The following is a 13,670-nucleotide window of genomic DNA, read 5'->3' on the forward strand; positions in this document are numbered from 1 at the left end:
ATTTGTAGTGTTTACTGATTTCTATTGTATAAATACTCCCACCATGGCCAACTTCAAACTACAAACATAATGTCACTGAATGAAGAGTTGGAAAGAGATACACACAATCAGCTTTTGCCAGTCAACAGCACACTGGAAATTGGTAACCACCTAAGGAATCTTAAATAAATTCTTACTATAAAAAGTTAAATAATACCAGTTATTAAATGGGATATAAAAACAAGTTGGATCTAAAATATTAGACAGTATTAATATGTAAGATAAGGGCAGGGGTGATTGAAGATGAAATACTTTAACATTTTTATATTGTTTGACAGGAGGATAGAGATACTAACATCATCAAATCAAGTAGGATTATACAGTATTTAAAGGTAATCACTATCTGTTAGAAAATTTTAAAAATGCATAATTTTCAAACTAATAGAGGGGTGAAAGGAACTTAAGAAAACTCAATACAATAGTGAAAAGCAAGAACAAATTTTTTTTTTAAATGCATTGTAAATAGAGGGCACAAATTAGGATTTTAGTAATTAAACATATAAGTAATCACAATAAATATACACCAGTTAAATTTCTGGTTAAAGGTGAGCAACAATTTGAATTTTAGAAAGTCAGTGGCGGCTTCCCTGGTGGCGCGGTGGTTAAGAATCTGCCTGCCAATGCAGGAGGCACAGGTTCAAGCCCTGGTCTGGGAAGATCCCACATGCCGCGGAGCAACAAAGCCTGTGCGCCACAACTACTGAGCCTGCGCTCTAGAGCCCGCGAGCCACAACTACTGAAGCCGGTGTGCCTAGAGCCCATGCTCTCAACAAGAGAAGCCACTGCAATGATAAGCCTGTGCACCGCAACGAAGAGTAGCCCCCATTCACCACAACTAGAGAAAGCCCGCCTGCAGCAACAAAGACCCAACACAGCCAAAAATAAAATAAATAAAATAAAATAAATAAATTAAAAAAAAAAAGTAAGTGGCATGCTATTTACAAGAGACTCAGCTAAAATATAATATTTGAAAGTAAAGAAATGGTAAAAATTGAGGTAGCTATATTAATGTCTAATAAACTAGGTTTTAAGTAAAAGAATTATTAAAAAATAAATATGTTCATTAAATAATGAAAGTGAAACAAATCATTAACAAGATACAATAAACTGCCCCTCTAAGCATCTAACAACAGAGACATAAAATACATAAAACACAAATAGCAAAATTCTCAATCATAAAGAAAGATTTGATCATATTTATAACATTAATTGCAAGAGTAAGCAGGCAAGAAAAGTAATGATAATTTAACAAGGCAGATCTAATTAACAAATATAAAGCCTGTACCTAAGAATTATAAGATACACATATCTTCCAAGTACAAATGAAAAATTTACAAAAATTGACCTTACATCAAGCCACAAATTGTCTTAACATATACTAAATAATTAAAATCATTGAATCATCTCCTCTAATCACAAGTAAATTTAGACTTTAATTAAGAAAACCATAACCCTGACCCCACCCCAAATCTCCAATAGTTGGAATATTTAAATTAAAATTTTATGTAATTCATAGGCAAAAAGCCAATAAATATTTTGGAAGTTAGAGAATATATAGAACTCAGTGACAATGAACACAATACATACCAAAACTCAAGGGATGCAGTTAAAGCAGTTCTTAGGAGAAACTGTATAGCTCTAAATTTATATGTTAAAAAGACTAAAAATTACCAAGTTAGAAAAGGTACATTAAAGTAAAACCAAAAACTTTAAAAGCAGGAAAATAACAAAACAATATCAGAAATAAGTGAAATGAAAAACAGACATAAAGACAGTCGACAAAGTAAAATATTTTGCTTCTTTGAAAAGACTAATAAAAAGACAAATCACCGGGAAGTTTTATCATAAAAAGAAGGTATACCAATAAACAGCATTAAAAAAGAAAAAACAAATCTGTTTGAAGAATTAAAATAATTACTGAATACTATGAACAACTTTATGCTATTTATTTGAACTAATTATTCAAGCTATTTTAAAACATAGATTAAAGGACATTTTTGTTGAAAATATAACTAGCTTGAGGGGAACTAGAAAACTTGAATAGACTTTTATAAACAAAATATTACCTTAGCAGTTAAAATCTATATAAACACACACACACACACACACACACACACACACACACACACACAGGCGTGCACACAGGCCTAAATACATTTAAAGGCAACACGGAATAAACCTTCAAAAACCAGATGGTCTGTTATAAAAACTATACTGCAGAAAACAGAAAAGCACCTTGACTTATTGTATAAGACTATTAAACATTCATTCCAAAACTAGAAAAAGGCATTATGAGAAAGGAAAATTATTTTCTATAATAAATATTAAGAAGTACAACCAAGCAAAGAACATTAAGAAAAAACAAAGAGGTACAAGAGCTATCATTTATCTAACTTCCACTAAGTACTTTGCCAAGACTTCTGCATATATAATTTAATCTGTACATCATCCATATAAGGTAGTTTTATTTTCATCTTTATCATCATTTTATAAAGGAAGAAAGTGATGTTCTAAGAAAACAAACTGGTTCAAGGTCACAGACTTAATAAGTAGCAGAGCTTGATGTTAGGAGACTAAAGCCCATTACTTAAACACTACATTCTACAGTTTCCTCATCTTTTTAAAAAATATATTCAAATACAACATTATAACATCTACATAACACTAAACATAATTTTGAATGCAGTATTATTTTTGGCTTTCAACAATTTTATTATGCTATTCCTAGGCATTGTTTTCATCAAATTTATCATGTCTGGGGTTTGCTAAATTTCTTGAATCTATGTATGTCTTTCACAAAATTTAGGAAGCCTTTACCTTTATTCTTAAAATACTTAAAACATTTTTTTCTACCCATTCTTATTCCTCAATTGCATATATAGTAGATGTTTTAAAATTGTCCTTCAGGCTTCTGAGGTTCTGCTCATTTTTTCCATCTTTCTTTTCTCACTCTTTTTCAGATTGGATGAATTCTATTGATCTAACTCAAGTTCACTGACTTTTCCTTTGGCCACATCCATTATGCTATTAAGCCTATTCAGTAATTTATTTATTTCAGATAATGTATTTTTCTGTTCTAAAATTTTCATTTGGTTTTTTTGTATAGATATATATTTTAAAATTTCTCTGTTGATATTTCCTATTTTTTATTCATATTAACAATATTTTCTTTTACTTCATTCAGCAGTTGTAATAGCTTCTTTAATTTTCTTGTCTGATAATTTTAACATCTGGGTCATTTCTGAATTTTCATCTATTGATTTTCTTTCCCTTTGAGAAAGGGTTACAGTTTAGCATGCTTTTTTTGTATTTGAACTAATTTGGGGTTGTATCTTGGACACTGTCAATGTTAATTGTGAATACTCTGGATTCTGTTACACAGAGACAGAGAGTGCTGGTGTTTTTTGTTTTAGCAGGTCATTAGCTAGTCTCAAGTTGCAAACTCTGTCCTATTCAGATCTCAGTTTGGATTGCTTTCAGTCTACCCTATGCATGTGTGGTTCAGGGGTCAGCCATAGAGTTAGGCAGAGTTTGTACATGGAATTTGAGTTTTCCCATCTCTGTCTCTTTCCTTTCTTGAGTTACCCCTCACTCTCTGGCATCCCTGTCCCTTCCCATGTTCCTCCAGTCTGAAAGCACCAGGCTTTCTTTTGAAGTTTAGTTTCCCTATGTTGCCACTACAACTGCAGATACTCTCAGGAAAAGCCACAAAAATGTGAAACTCACCCCACCCTATGCTAGTTGCTTAATACAAGTTTCAACTCCTGTCTAAAATCTTCCTACTATTGTTCATTCTCCAAAATGCTCATATCATATTGTATTTTGACTTGTTTGTTTTGCCTTGGTTTTTTCTTTGGTCAGAGTTTATGGTTGTTATTTGTAGGTGGGTTGTTTGATTAGAGATTTATTTCTCCATACCAGAAACATCTCATGAATTATGATTAATTCTGGGAACAGAAGGATCTAAATAGGTACCAAGAAGTACAGATAAAAAGTGAAGTCAATGGGCTAGAAACATGTCACTTGCTTCTGGAAGAGGGCTGAACAACAACACACGAAGAAAGGGAGAAATGAAATGGATAAAAAATAAATTTAAAGAAATATGTACCAGCAAATGGCTAAGAGTGCAAGTGAAATTTATATATATATCAAATTCTCAAAAGTTTTGGAAGTGGAAAAAAGTTGTCAGTGAAATGTCTCAAGACCAACACCCTTCATCAGATCCCAAAATCAAAGTAGGGAAAGAAAAGAAACTTAAAAGAATCTCTGTCCAACGTTCTCTGCCAAGATTTACAGTAACCCACAACATATCTCAAAGCTTGAAAATCTATCTCAAGAACTGGTCATGATTAAGTTCCCAAATAAATTATATTTTCTAAATTAAAAATGAGCACACACTCAAATGCAAAATATTTTTTTAAATTGAAGCTAAAGCAAATTTGCTTTATAGTTGAAAATAGAGCCCATATATCTCTGTCATTACAAGATCTGTTTTCAGATCTTGATGCATTATAGGATATGGTAATATCAGATAGTAAGGAAAGAAAATCTTATTTAAAACTCAGCAAGAATATAATCTCTACAAGATATCCATCATTTGAAATAATTTCATCATACTTTTTTCTCCTTTGGTATGCCTCTGGATCTAATTCTACTAGGTTACAGCAAGAAAAACTGCCCCCACCTCCATCAACCATCAGAAGATATGGTTCCACTATTAAGCAGCAGTGGGACTTTGGACAAGACCCTATCAAGGCTTCAGTTTACTCATGTGAAATGTGAGGCAAGAAGAGATGTTTTCTACTTTCCAATTGTAGCAGTATACCACTATATAAATAGCCCCACCCTTTTTTTTGTTGTCGTTCCCCAACCAGTGATCAAACCAGCATCCCCTGCGATGGAAGTGCGGAGTCTCAACCACTGGACCACCAGGGACGTCCCTAAATAACCTTATTTCTGAACTCCTTAATATTTGAAGATTTGTATGATTTCTACAAATCAGGTCTGGTTAATTCCTCAGATTTCAGGCCCGTGGAGAATATTTCAAGAGAGGTATATCGTCCCTTTCAGAAAAGTGAGAAAAAAAATGCAGGCTCTCACATACAATCTCAAGTAAATCATCAACTGACACCTGAAGTTTTCATACCTATGGAGATAAGAAGCTTGTTTACATCAGTACTTCAGCTGAATGGGAAAATTTTGTGAATGGTGTGTTTAAAATAATTTTAGGTTTGAAGATTAAACAACTGGACACTGGCTGCAAGTTTCAAGAAAAAGATGTTGCAGATTGTTTAAGATTCTGAGAGCTTTAGATCTATCTTCTGATAAAAACTCTGCTTAGAACCAAAAAACAGGATAAGTAGTACAAGGCTGTTTATAACTGCTTGGATTACATTCACTCAAATAACATTAATAAACATTTATTAAGCACCTGGTTGGTGCAAGGTGCTGTACTATTCACTGCGAGACACATACATATAAGAAAGAGTTTTGTATCTGCCTTTAGAGAATTGGTAATATACCAGAAGAGATACATACGAGAAGATATACATATGTAAATAATAACAGTGCATAGCAGGAAGAGGAAAATACTATTAAGGAGGAACAGAAAGAGCCCTGTGCCTCAGGCTTGATTCCCTGTAGGGAACTAAGGTAGTAGGGGTCACACTGCAGAAAGGGGCCAACCACACAGCATGCAGGACATTCAGAGCTAGCCAGGGAAGCAGGAGATGGAGGGATGGCTAGAGGAACCTGGAGAAGCAGGGGCAGAGCGGTGGACCTAGAGGACCAGTAGTCAGTTGAAGATCTAACAGGTGCCTGCCTGGATGATAGGATCTAATTCCTGGGCCAAAGGTCAGGACCCAAGGATGATTCCGTGCAAGTGAGCGTTGAGAAAGGACAGCAATGGAGTGAGTATTCTGTTATGGGAAGAATGGTGTTACAAGTTGAGGAAATATCAAGAACAAAAACCACAGCAGAAGGAATTTTTATTTTTTTCTAGTTTTCTGCCTCATGAACATGCCAATATAAGCAGAAATTATCTGAACAAGTAACAATTTCTATGAGTTTACAAATTCTGGCAGGCTAAATTAAACCTGAAGATGAGGACAAAATTACTTTCAAGTTCCTATTTACAACTTTCTATCCCCTAAAAGGCTATATATATATATATATATATATATATATATATATATATATAGCTTATACGTGCAACTGAGTTGCATCCTTTCTAAATCATTCTATTTAATTGTGAAATGGCTGGAATCAAATATCACTGGTCTTCATTTCGTTTTAAAGGGGAGTAAGAATGAATTAACCTATAATCACACTAATGACAAGAATAAGAATTTTAACTCCTTCTTTTGAAATGAAGAGACAAATAATTTAGCCAAGAGCTTCCAAGTTTAATTTACAAATCACAAAAATCTACAAACATAAATTATGTAGTGAAAATTTCACTTATTTTTACTTGAATATAACCTTAATCTCTTGAATATCAGTTTTAACAAATGAATAAGCGTGCAACAGAGTTCAGATGAAGCTTATTTCTTGCCAAAATCCATATGAATGCCAAATACCTTCCAAGCAGATTGTCTGGCCACTTAGTACAGATGAATCTTTTTGCCTTCCATTTAAACTAAAAAAAAAAACAAAACTCATATTGGGCACTTATCACTAAGTTACAGTCTCCCTCTTCACTGCTTAGCAGTGAACAAGAACTAAGTGAACTAAGTGAGAAAGAGTGAACCCTTTAGGCCACAAGAGTACTTACAGTAGACCACATGTATTAGAAACAAGCAACAACAGTAGAAAGAGAAGGTATGTTATGCTCTACCTATGAATCTTGGCTTACAGGATGGGGGAAGGAAGATTAGGAGAAAGGGAAATAATATTCAATTGTACCCTCTTTGGGCTGGGCACTTAGCAAATATTTTACAACTTAATCTCGTCACAATCAAATGAGGTACTAAGACCATGTAATACAGGAAGGAGTGGGTTTCAAAATGGCTAAGTTACTTTCGCAATGTCATTTATCACTTAACTGGTGACACTATGACTTGAGTCTAATTTGACTCTGAAGCTTCTTTTACTTCCCTTACATTTATTTTTGTTTATGTCCCAGTTAAAAAAAAATAGCATACCTCCTTAGGGTTGCACCTCTGATAGGCAGGAGACTCCCCTCAAGCTGTTTTGGGGTGACACTGATTGTGTTAATGACCACCTGTTCTCCAGATCTAGTGTCATGGATCATCATAACACAACAAGCTAAAGGAGTATTTATCTAACACATAATCTAAAGAATTGATTCCTAAAGCAGTGAGTCTCACTACCACAGTAGTGGCAGCAGCCTGTCTGAAGAGTGATAAAATTTCGTCTTTGCTCCACTGGTTTCTGCTCCTTAGAGTCAGCAAGGGATACTCTACCATTACTGGACCTACAACCATAGTCTTCTTTCTTTCCAGGCTTTTCTCCCTGCCAAACTTAACATGTCTAGTTTTTTGATATCATAGATATTGTCAGACCCTAGGCCTCCCGAGTCTTCTGCTTTTTGAACCCTTTAACATTGTTTTTCTCACCCAGCCCAAACCCCATGACCCATCACTTTATTCTTTTACTAATACTCTCTATTCACTTCCTGGTTTTCCTCTGTCTCAACCTCTACCTCAACTTCGTTTGATTAAGATTCTGAGACAAGAATTTTGTATAAGTAGTTTATTTGGAAGATGACCCCCGGAAACACTAATGAAGGAGAAAAGTGAGGCAGAGAAGGGAAATGAGATAGTCTGCAAAGATAACCATCAATGGTTCTAGATCCCTGTTCTTGCATATTGCCCCGCCCATCAGGAGAAAAAGTTTGTTTCCCCCCATCTTGAATCTTGGCTGGCCTTGTACCTTGTTTTGACCATTTAATTACAGCAGAAGTCACACTGTGCCAGTTCTAACCCAAGACCAGAAGAGTTCCGGCAGCCTACTTTTATTACTTTCTTGGGATGCAGACACCATGTAAAGAAGTTCTGACTAGATTAGTGAATATTAAGAAAGCATGTGGATAAAAAGAGGCTCAGACCCCAGCTATTCCACCCTTTGCACTGAGGCCTCAACTTGTGAGTAAAGCCACTGTGGACATTCCTGACCCAGACAGGCTCCCAGTCAAGTGCAGCTACATAAGTGACCTCTGGTATTCCTAGGCAGAGCAGAAGAACTCTCAGCTAAGCCCAGTCACCCCACAGAATTGTCAGAAATAATAAATCCTACTGTTACACAGCCACAAATGAAACAGGTAGGAAGTCAATAAGGGGTGCATTTATTAAGCAGCTTACTGGTATGGTGAATTGGAGCTTAATCTTATTGGCCTATTCTGGGAAACAGTATAAAACATGCCTCACAGTTATTCCACATAAAAGGTGAGGATGCTGGGATATTTATCCACTAACTTGCCACCAGTTATTTGCTTAAGGCTTCTTCTAGTGACATTAAATCTTTGGCACTTCAAGCCTGGCCAGAACTTGAGCCAAACCTGCTGAATATCCAGGAAAAAAAAGCCCCTAGAGGGTCACAGTATCAGCCATAGGAAGTCTTCAGTGACAAGAGATGAGTAGTGGAGAAAACAGAAAGAGCACCAACATCAGAAAAGACCCAATCCTGGAGCAGTCCAGCTATCTGCCTTCTCTATCCTTATATTTCAGAAGCTAAAGAGGGTCTCACAAACTTGCTGACCATAACCACTACTCATCCTCAGCCTTTACACTTAGCTGGGCCCTAAATGTTGCTTAATAATCCTTCCAGGTTTCCTTAATCAACTTTCTCTCTACTTCTGTATATGACATCTATTTCAAATCTTCCCTCGTTCCTGAAATCTTCTATTCCACCCCTCCCCTTTCAGTATCTGCAAAGAAATCTGCTATCTATACCAATGAGAAAATAAAATAAAGGCCATTATATCAACTTTTTGGTATCTCACTTACAAACAACTGCATTCATACACTTCTATTTATTCTTCCCTACTAGTGCCACAGGAAAGGATCAACCTTACTCCAGCATTAATTCATCCACCTCCACCACTGGACACCCTGCCTTAGGGATTTTGTCCCTCTTATGTAATTGCCCTTGTCTGTCTCTCTTAACACACAAATTCTGGAGAAATGGAAGGATATGATCTATTAAAATCCTACACACCATTCCTATTGCCTGAAATGTACTCTTTTTTTCCCTCATGCCTCCCTCAGACTCTTGCCTGGCAAACACCTCTTCATCCTTTAGGTCTCAGCTTACTATTACTGCCTCAGGAAAGCTTTCCCTAACCTTGCCACTTCCCAAGTCTAAGCTTACCCCATCACAGTGGTTTGCTCTGTATTGAAATTGCACATTCCCTTTCCTGATATTTCTCCTTCCTCTCCCACTGAATGTAAGGTCCTCCAAGTCAGGTACTTGTTTTATAAGTTTTTGAACCACAGTCTCTATGCTTAGAACACAGTTGGTGTTTAATAAATATTTACTGAATAAATAAATGAACAGGGTCCTCTCATTCTCTCCTCACCATCCCAGAGTAACTATAGTGAAAGCGGCATGCAGGACATAACATATTGTGGCCCTTCCTTTTACCACTATCTTTGCTGCCTTTTAGTCTGCTATGAAGTATGATACCGTGGCCCGTTTTAATTTTCATGCAATTTAGTAAAAAATAGCAGAGCAAAATGCACTTGCATAGAAGCTCAGGAATCAATTGTTAACTTGGAACTTTTTGTTTTGTTATAATGCTATGAAGAAACAGACTTCAACACTGGATTCTATTTCTCATCAACAAAAATTCAGAACTTCTTAAGTTTTAAAAGACGTTTCAGCAGAAACTAGCACAACATTGTAAAGCAATTGTACTCCAATAAAGATGTTAAAAAAAAAAAAGAATTTTCAGAGGCAAAAATGCATACTTGTATATTCACAGTGAGTTGTCTAAAAAATGTTTCTGGAAATGTAAAATAACCTCTGTTTTAGTAGTTAGATTGATGGGTCTATCTATATCAACTTTTATAGGTATGGTTTTCACTTTCATCAAGAAGTGAGCCCTCAAGTTTAAGAGAAATGAAAAAAAAAAATCCGTTTGGGTTTATGGTCACTTCTGAGCCCTACTACCCAGTCCTAGAGTCTTCTTAAGCCATAAGCCAGATTCCCTGAGAAAAGATTTGGAACAAAGAATATATACTTCTTTGCCTCCTCCCTACCATGTTCTAAGCAATTGAGGAATGTGAGACATTTTAAATCTTTCATATAATATTAATCCCACTGCTTTAGAATGCCTAAAATCTGCTCAGAATGATTCTCACCTTCCCCCTTCCCCTCTATTGCCATCTTTTGGAATAGGTGAGGGGGGTGAGGTGGCTTTTAAAAGCTGGTCTTGAGGGAGAAAAGGACACTGAAATTCCATTCCAACTATTTTTTATTTCCTGCCACCTCAAATCCTGAACACATGTGATATTATGAAGTCTTTATGTTCTTCATTAAAAGCAACCTTCTAATTAAGATTTTTTAAAATTTAGATTAAAGCAAAAATGCAGAAAAGAAGGGTGAAATCAGATTAGCACACCATCTGAAAAGCCTTGTCATTTACAAAAATTGGTAAGATATAGGAAGAAGCATGTTTCCTGGTCTGTTTTCTTGGTCTGTGGATACCTGGGACATAATTTAGTTTTTCATCCCCTGTTCCCAGATCAGCTCACTCTGTTCAGCTCCATCTTCACTCTGGCATATAATTACTTCTTCAGCTCCTGTGCTATTTGGTTTTAAGCACCTCTTACCCCCAAGGCCTCATGGCTCTAAGGGCTTGTTGAATTTAAACAAGCACATTTAAATCTTTGTCTTTAAATGAGCAAAATAAAAGTCTTAACACCTCACACAGAGTACTCTTCTATCCACCTACACTCTAAATGTGCGTGTTATAATTGTCTACCAGATCATAATGAGTATCTATCTATCCTCAAAATCAGAGAAAGGAGGACTCATTCTAGAGGTAAATTTACAATAAATGGTTTTATTCTTGATTAGCTCTGTGTGTTTGAGGACACAGAGATTGACACATGCATAATTTAACTACCTAATAAATATCAGATGATCAGGGACATCTTAGAAATAAAGGTGTGAAAAAGATAGTGAATGAAAAACAAAAGAAAAAATAACAAAATTACTAACAGAAAAAAATAAATAAATAAGACAAGTAAAGGAATTTTAAGCCTTACCTCTCATACAAAAAATTCTGCACACTTACACACACCTGCTACTCATGCATGTACATGCATATGTACACACACACACACAAACATTTTATAGAAATGTTAAACTATATGCCTTTCCTGGAGACTTACAGTAGGCCTGGAATCTACTACCGTTGCTGCTAACAAATCATAAATAATGTCTATGGTCTTAGTTTAGGCTTGAGTAAATGAGTGATCATGATATTTGTTCTATATTCTTAATTTATCCCAACTACTGATAAATGAGTATTGAATGAGACTTACATTCAAATACACTATCAAAAATGAAGCAAAAAGAAGTATTATAATTATGACTATGAATTATAAGAAAAGTTTCTTAGTGAAAAATGAATAGATTTTAATAGATCTTAGATGGAAAAAAAGGATATTTAATCTAATGAAGGAAATAGAAATTTTAAAAGTGGAATACCATTCTTTCATCTATCAAATCAATGAAAATTCTAAAAAGAAAAGAAAAATATAGTGTCGAAAAGCTGAACTGCAGTGGGGGTATAAGTTGGTACAAAGTTTTTTGAAAGAAAACTGGACACTATGTATCAAGAGACTGAATAATGATTATATGCTGCGTCAGTTTAGGTCCTCTGGTGCCAAGACCAATTGGGTTTAAGAGATATCTATTGGGAGAATAAATTGTGAATGATAAAGGAGGAGGGGCTTAGGCAAGGAAAGTGCTCAGACCATGATGCAAGTCTGACACCCATGAAAGGAAAGAGGAAAGGAAGGGTTTCACATGCAGAGGAGTTCTAAGAAAGTCTCAGCCAGGTTGGGAGGAGTCCTAGGCTAGGAGCAGCCCAGGAGAAGCACACCTTCCATGTGAATGTCTGAATGCTGAGGTGGAGCCAAAGGTGTGGCAGCTGGAGGCTGTCAATCATCTATGCTCTCCATAGCCGCCTCTTTTGAAAGGAGGTCTAAAAAGGACACCTCCATGGCCACCACATAAGGCTTTATTCTAAGTCTAGGAATTTATCTCAAATACTCTAAATACTAGGAGGAAAAATGCTTTATGCACAAAGAAGCTCCTCACATTCCTTTTTAAGATAACTGAAAGCTGAAAACAATTATTGTCCAAGCATAAGAATTGAGTAACTATGCTATATCTACTCTATAGAATATGCTATAGCTATTAAAATGGAAAAGGTACTTATATTTTAAGTAAAATTAAAAATTAAGATACAACATAGTATAACCATTAAGATTAAAATATTCAAAAAGATGTATTTTTTTAAGACTGGAAGAAAGTAAACCAATATGGTATTAGGAATATTTTCTTTTTTGGAGTGTTCTAAAATTTTCCAAATTTTGCTTAATAAAGTGTACAACGTTTAATTGGGAGAATGAAGTATGAAAAATATGAAAAAAAGCTTAATATTTTAAATAGTTTAGAATGGAAAGTAAGGAAAACATGAAGATACATATGGATGAAAAAGCAAGACCAAAAAAATTTGAAGAATACTGTCTTTAAGAATTCTGGAAAATAGCTTCATGGATCCAACATCCCACTAAACAGAATTGAAAGGGAAAGTTTTTAAAATTTTAATCAGGGTATTGGGTGCTTGAATGAAAATTAATGTTTCATGCACTCTTCTACGACTATTCAGTATAGGTGTTCTACAATCACTGTAAAGTGTGTCTTCTGCATATTTCTGTGTGTGTTCATTAGTGTATTCATTTTCAAGCATACTATTGAACATTTTTTGAGAGTCATCATATGTCAGGCACTGTGCAAGTAAATCAAAGGTCACAGTGTAATGTGATAAAATGTATGCTTTAGCCCTGTATTCTAAAATTGTTTATAGTAAGTACATATTTCAACTATAGTGCATTTCATTGCTTTTCAGATTCTCTTCAATATGGACGTGAGTGACAGAGTCTGATTACAATTTTATTAGTTCATATAAATGAAAAAAGCAGGACATTATCCATTCATTTCAGACTCTCTTTGGACTGTGGAAAGTGGCCTGAACTGCTATAGTGCGCCAAACACTTTCAGGGTAGAAACCTATTTACTCACAAGCAATGGTTTCATAGATTGCTGTCATGCTCCCTAATGATACAAATGTGTTTTCCAGGTATATTTGAATGACATCTCTGATGTAATGCATACCTATCTTCTTATTCAGCTTATGCATACTTTTTTTCACTTAAAATCCATCAATTAATGATCTGTGAACTTCAAGTAACTAATTTAATGATTACATGAATCAAAATAATGCACACCCTTCAAAGGAGCCAATATTTTCTATGTTTATGTTACAAAATTGGCCTTGGGTGAACATCGTTCATTCCCTGAATTTCATAATGGTTCAAGGATAAACTGTTTCTTCTTCGTAATTCAGTAAGTTTGCTCCAAAGGAGACTATTGCT

The 13,670-nt window shown here is 35.1% G+C and overlaps 1 protein-coding gene across 1 annotated transcript in view; it reads right to left on the reverse strand.

Annotated features, from left to right (window-relative positions):
• Positions 1 to 13,670, reverse strand: part of ZBTB20 (zinc finger and BTB domain containing 20) — a 799,945-nt gene that overhangs the window by 573,542 nt on the left and 212,733 nt on the right. The window lies entirely within an intron of this gene.

The sequence above is a fragment of the Balaenoptera borealis genome (genome assembly GCF_965194805.1).
Source record: "Balaenoptera borealis genome assembly, chromosome: 5".
NCBI lineage: Eukaryota > Metazoa > Chordata > Mammalia > Artiodactyla > Balaenopteridae > Balaenoptera > Balaenoptera borealis.